The sequence below is a fragment of the Triticum dicoccoides genome, chromosome 1B (genome assembly GCF_002162155.2).
Source record: "Triticum dicoccoides isolate Atlit2015 ecotype Zavitan chromosome 1B, WEW_v2.0, whole genome shotgun sequence".
Lineage (NCBI taxonomy): Eukaryota > Viridiplantae > Streptophyta > Magnoliopsida > Poales > Poaceae > Triticum > Triticum dicoccoides.
Genome location: NC_041381.1, coordinates 635,513,242 through 635,519,279, shown reverse-complemented (window position 1 = coordinate 635,519,279; position 6,038 = coordinate 635,513,242). Strand labels below are relative to the sequence as shown.

General features: G+C 41.0%; 1 long non-coding RNA gene across 4 annotated transcripts; it reads left to right on the top strand.

The window, feature by feature from the left end:
• The first annotated feature begins 1,587 nt into the window (after nucleotides 1-1,587).
• LOC119349279 lies at nucleotides 1,588-4,544 on the top strand. Of its 4 annotated transcripts, none has more exons than XR_005169306.1 (4): nucleotides 1,588-2,043; nucleotides 2,337-2,517; nucleotides 2,859-2,991; nucleotides 4,275-4,544. It is a non-coding gene; the product is annotated as an uncharacterized LOC119349279 (long non-coding RNA). The 4 variants fall into 4 exon arrangements; XR_005169305.1 differs by having other exon boundaries at nucleotides 1,588-2,092; XR_005169303.1 differs by having other exon boundaries at nucleotides 1,588-2,517.
• The last annotated feature ends 1,494 nt before the right edge of the window (nucleotides 4,545-6,038 follow it).

The following is a 6,038-nucleotide window of genomic DNA, read 5'->3' as shown; positions in this document are numbered from 1 at the left end:
TAGTCCAACTAGGGGAAGGGGGGAAAGGAGGGGAGGGGAGAAGGAAGGGAGAGGGGGGCCGCGCCCCAAACCCCTTGTCCAATTCGGACTGGGCTTGAGAGGGGCGCGCGCCACCTCCTGGCTGCTGCCTCTCCTTCCCACTAAGGCCCATTAAGGCCCAATACTCTTCCCCGTATTCCCGTAACTCCCCGGTATTCCGAAAAATACCCGAATCACTCGGAACCTTTCCGATGTCCGAATATAGTCGTCCAATATATCGATCTTTACGTCTCGACCACTTCTAGACTCCTCGTCATGTCCCTGATCTCATCCGGGACTCCGAACTACCTTCGATACATCAAAACATATAAACTCATAATATAACCGTCATCAAACTTTAAGCGTGCGGACCCTACGGGTTCGAGAACTATGTAGACATGACCGAGACACGTCTCCGGTCAATAACCAATAGCCGAACCTGGATGCTCATATTGGCTCTCACATATTCTACGAAGATCTTTATCGGTCAAACCGCATAACAACATACGTTGTTCCCTTTGTCATCAGTATGTTACTTGCCCGAGATTCGATCGTCTGGATCTCAATACCTACTTCAATCTCGTTACCGACAAGTCTCTTTACTCGTTACGTAATGCATCATCCCGTAACTAACTCATTAGCTACATTGCTTGCAAGGCTTATAGTGATGTGTATTACTGAGAGGGCCCAGAGATACCTCTCGACAATCGGAGTGACAAATCCTAATCTTGAAATACGTTAACTCAACAAGTACCTTCGGAGACACCCGTAGAGCACCTTTATAATCACTCAGTTACATTGTGACGTTTGGTAGCACACAAAGTGTTCCACCGGTAAGCGGGAGTTACATGATCTCATAGTCATAGGAACATGTATAAGTCATGAAGAAAGCAATAGCAACATACTAAACGATCAAGTGCTAAGCTAACGGAATGGGTCAAGTCAATCACATCATTCTCCAATGATGTGATCCCGTTAATCAAATGACAACTCATGTCTATGACTAGGAAACTTAACCATCTTTGATTCAACGAGCTAGTCAAGTAGAGGCATACTAGTGACACTTTGTTTGTCTATGTATTCACACATGTACTAAGTTTCCGGTTAATACAATTCTAGTATGAATAATAAACATTTATCATGAAATAAGGAAATAAATAATAACTTTATTATTGCCTCTAGGGCATATTTCCTTCAGTCTCCCACTTGCACTAGAGTCAATAATCTAGTTCACATCACCATGTGATTTAACACCAATATTCACATCTGTATGTGATTAATACCCATAGTTCACATCGTCATTTGATCAACACCCAAAGGGTTTACTAGAGTCAATAATCTAGTTCACATCGCTACGTGATTAACACCCAAAGAGTACTAACACTACAAAAAATCTGTTAATCCATGACAAATTTCTGGTGACGTCTTCAAAAACGTCATCAACGGTCCAATACAGCCCCACAAACCCACTCGAGCCCGCCCAAAGCCCACTTGTGCCCGCCCAAACCATTCATGTATAAAACCTAACCCTAAAACTCCCTTCCCCAGTCTCTTTCTCCCCCTGCCGCCGCCCCCTCCTCTTATCCCTCACCATCGATCCCCTTATCCCTTCTCTGCACCCTCACCGTCCCGGCGATACCTCGTTCCTCCACCTCCCCACATGCGCCCTTTCTCTTACCAGGAAATCCGGAATCTCCTCAACCTCGTCCACTACCACTTTAATGGCACCTCTCCCTCGTCTCCTACAAGCTGCAATCGCAGTGGTATCTTGGGCGCGCGCAGATCTGACGCGAAACTCAACCCCGACGTCGGCCTTGTGGAAGTGGAGCGGCCATGCGGTGGAAGGCGGTCTACTGCGGCAGCTGGAAGCACCAGCGAACCCTAGTCGCCACTGGTTACCAGCGCGGCTCCCACCTCTCCTGTTAGCTTCCTCAACATCGTGGCTTAGTGTTGCCACGCGACCCCCTTCCAAGTTCTTTTGCCGCCTCCGCTGACGTTGTGGTCGTGGATTCCTACAAAGGAAAGGTCGCTCGGTTCCCTCTCTCTAGTTTACGGATGCCCTTACAATGCATAGGTAGTCGTTCGAATACACTACTGCTATTTCATAATCAAATTCTGATCTCCTTTCATCTGCTGTAGAGATTTGGAGCTTACTTAGCATGCAGCAGATTGGTTTCCCTTTTCCTTACTTTTGGCTAGGATTACGATTTCTGCTCCTTGTGTATAAATAGATTTATTATTACTGCTATATAAACAGATTATGATTTAGTTGGACTGAATCCTTCTTATATTCACAAAGATATTTGGCGGCTTGGCAGATGTGCCTGGTTTCCACCATCGTGAGGCATCGCAGCCCCACCCCAAGGTCCCTTCACTGAAGGAGAGATCATGTAGAAGCCATGCCACAGCTGGCTTGATGTGCAGGAACAAGGTTGACGCGTCTACCTGCCGCCGGCCGGACGTGTTGTGCACCCATCATCACCCATCGTCTAATACACAGTACGACCTGATGCATGTACAACCTTTTGCTGAATCTGGTATCCTTTGATTATTATAATTCCGATGCTAAAGGGTGTGTGGCTATGTGTGTTTCGAACGCAATGCTAATATACATGCACATAGAGGAGATGAAGAAAGTAAAATGTTGATTTGACCAGGCTCTCTGTGAATGGTGCGCCGATTTGATTGGTTGACATTGACAACGAAACACTGAAACCATTCATTCTACGAATTGCACATCATGATTTTAGTTACACTGTACTGCTCGATTCATGCAAGTAAAGGTTAGGTATGATCCATGCATATCAATCTTTAAAACTCCTGTCTGCTTCATGTAACAGTACCGGCCCATGATAGCATAGTGGACTGTAACTCTCCAGGAGGATTTACATGTCAGATCCTCAGAGTTGGTTTATGCTAGAAGCTTTCACTTTGCTGGAGTTGATGACATCAAGAGAAATTGGGAATCTGTTGGTAAGGAAACATTCTTTTTATCTTTCACTAGACAACACCACAAACGAGTACACTTTTTAGATATCTACCTTTTCTTGTTATCAATATTGTTTCTTTAGACTTGTGATGTTAATCAGTCTCGTGTCGTTAAGATCTGTAAGCAATTGTCAAATAAGAAGGAACAATAAATGCCTACACATATTACCTTGCTACCAAACATATGAAAAGGAATACAAAATATCCATTTAGTTGTTTGTCTCGTGTGTTGGTTTTTTTTTTCTCCATAAAATTGGTCGTCAAACATGTGTGTCAATTCAACAAATATATGAATTTGTGGTACCATAATATTAATTAAATATGTTGCTGCACATCAAAATGTCTGAATCTGTTGAGTAATTGAGGGTTGAAGAGAGGAAAGGATAGGGAGAGGGGGAAGTTTACGTGACACAATTGAAAATGGTAGACATGCCTTGTCAAGATAAGCACATTGTGAAATATGCCAGCTGGATGGTTATGTGTTTTAAATTCAAAGTGTGTGTGAATGGGCGAGGAAAGGGAACTGATAACATGGATCTGTATGACTGAGATAGTATGTGGAGAGGAAGATTTTTTTTTACAATTCGGCCTAATGTGCATTAGGATCCTAAAAATATATGTTAGCCAAGATTGGTGTTGAACAACTGGAAGATGTATGAACAACTAGAATATGTATATTCCCGTTGCAACGCACATGCAATTAAATAGTGTATACAAAAATAATTATGGTCCTCCCAACGTCCACCACTGAATATCTCTGCACATTTCTGAACTTTGATTTTATATAAAACAATCCAATTTATCTTCTCTCTTATGTCCTTGATTTCACTATGACTTGAATCTCTTTCTCTGATTTCTTGTTCCTATTGTTGTCCTGTATACATGTATATTGGTTCCTTTCATTATTGTTTCCTGTTATAAATAACAGTACTATGCTGGTCAAGTGGGTAGATGAGAGCAATTGGGTGTTGCAAGGTTATCCAGTTCATAATAACACTTGCTGTTGGTGTTCGTGTTTTATGATTTAGCCTGTACCTTAATAACCATGAAGTAATTTGTAAGCCATGTAATAAATTATATTTGTAGTTCCTGTCACCTTCTATTCAAATATACTGGTTTGTTTCATTTCATTATTTTTCCTGTTATAAGTAATAGTACTCTCAATGCTGGCCAAGTGGACATGTAATACATTTTTACGCTTGTTGTAATACTTTTGTCTCTACTATCTATGAATCTGCAAAAATTTAATGTTCTTTTAAATATGCTAGGTATGATTGGGTAGTGGGCTACATAGTGCTACCCACCATAATCCTCGCCATGACATGATAGTTGCCATCAGGAGAGTCGACGAAGAACCTGAACAGCAGCCTCAAAAGTTTGTATGTTTTGTTGATGTAAACTGGATTGTAGTGCTTCTTAACCTTCTTCAGTAATATATTTAGTGAATCTATGTTGTAAGTTATCATTAGATGAAGGATTTGTAAACTAATATGTTGTATATACAAACAGATTTTTTCGAGAAAATATATAAATACAGATGGCCGCATATTGTGTGAACGGTTTGAAATTACTTTCTCTTTGAGCCAAAATTGGCTAAAACATATACGGTCTCAAACTTGGGCAGAAAGAAATTGGATGGACCATATTTAAATTGTGCCTACATTCGTGACGATTTCTGTGACGAAAAGTAGTATCCACGTAGGCAGCCACATCATTTCAATTGGCGAATCAAAAATCCAACATGGCATCAGGCTATGATGGCTTGGTTCCGTCACAATGGTTTGGGCTTGGGCGGGCTTGGGGTAGATCCATGACGGTCAAGACCCGTCAAGGAAGGCAGGATGTCAAATTATGACGTGATATACATGACGGATATCAAGTCCGTCATGCATGGCCACCCATGACAGTTTCCACTCATTTGTGACAGACATGTACCGTCACGTATTAACAGATTTCTTGTGGTGAGGTATGATCATGTTTTTCTCGTGAGAAAAGTTTAGTCAACGGGCCTGTCACATTTAGAGCCGTATGTATTTTGCAAATATTCTATGTCTACAATGCTCTGCAAGGAGCTACTCTAGCTAGTTGCTCCCACTTTCAATATGTATCTAGATTGAGACTTAGAGTCATCTGGATCGGTGAAAAATCTTGCACCGATGTAACTCTTTACGACGGGCTCTTTTATCACCTTCATAATCGAGAAATATTTCCTTAGTCCTCACTAAGGATATTCTTGACCGCTGTCCAGTGATCTACTCTTAGATCAAAATTGTACTCCCTTGCCAAACTCAGAGCAAGGTATACAATAGGTCTGGTACACAGCTTAACATACTTTATAGAACCTATGACTAAGGCATAGGGAATGAATTTTCATTCTCTTTCTATTTTCTGCCATAGTCGGGTTTTGAGTATTACTCAACTTCACACCTTGCAACACAGGCAAGAACTCTTTCTTTGACTGTTCCACTTTGAACTACTTCAAAATCTTATCAAGGTATGTACTCATTGAAAAATCTTATCAAGCATCTTGATCTATCTCTACAGATCTTGATGCTCAATGTGTAAGCAGCTTTACCGAGGTCTTTCTTTGAAAAACTCCTTTCAAACACTCCTTTATGCTTTCTAGAAAATTCTACATTATTTCTGATCAACAATATGTCATTCACATATACTTATCAGAAAGGCTGTAGTGCTCCCACTCACTTTTCTGTAAATACAAGCTTCACTGCAAGTCTGTATAAAACTATATGCTTTGATCAACTCATCAAAGCATATATTCCAACTCCGAGATGCTTGCACCAGTCCATGGATGGATTACTGGAGCTTGCACACTTTGTTAGCACCTTTAGGATTGACAAAACCTTCTGGTTGCATTATATACAACTCTTCTTTAATAAATCCATTAAGGAATGCAGTTTTGACATCCATTTTCCAAATTTCATAAAATGTGGCAATTGCTAACATGATTCAGATAGACTTAAGCATTGATACGAGTGAGAAAATCTCATTGTATTCAACACCTTGAACTTGTA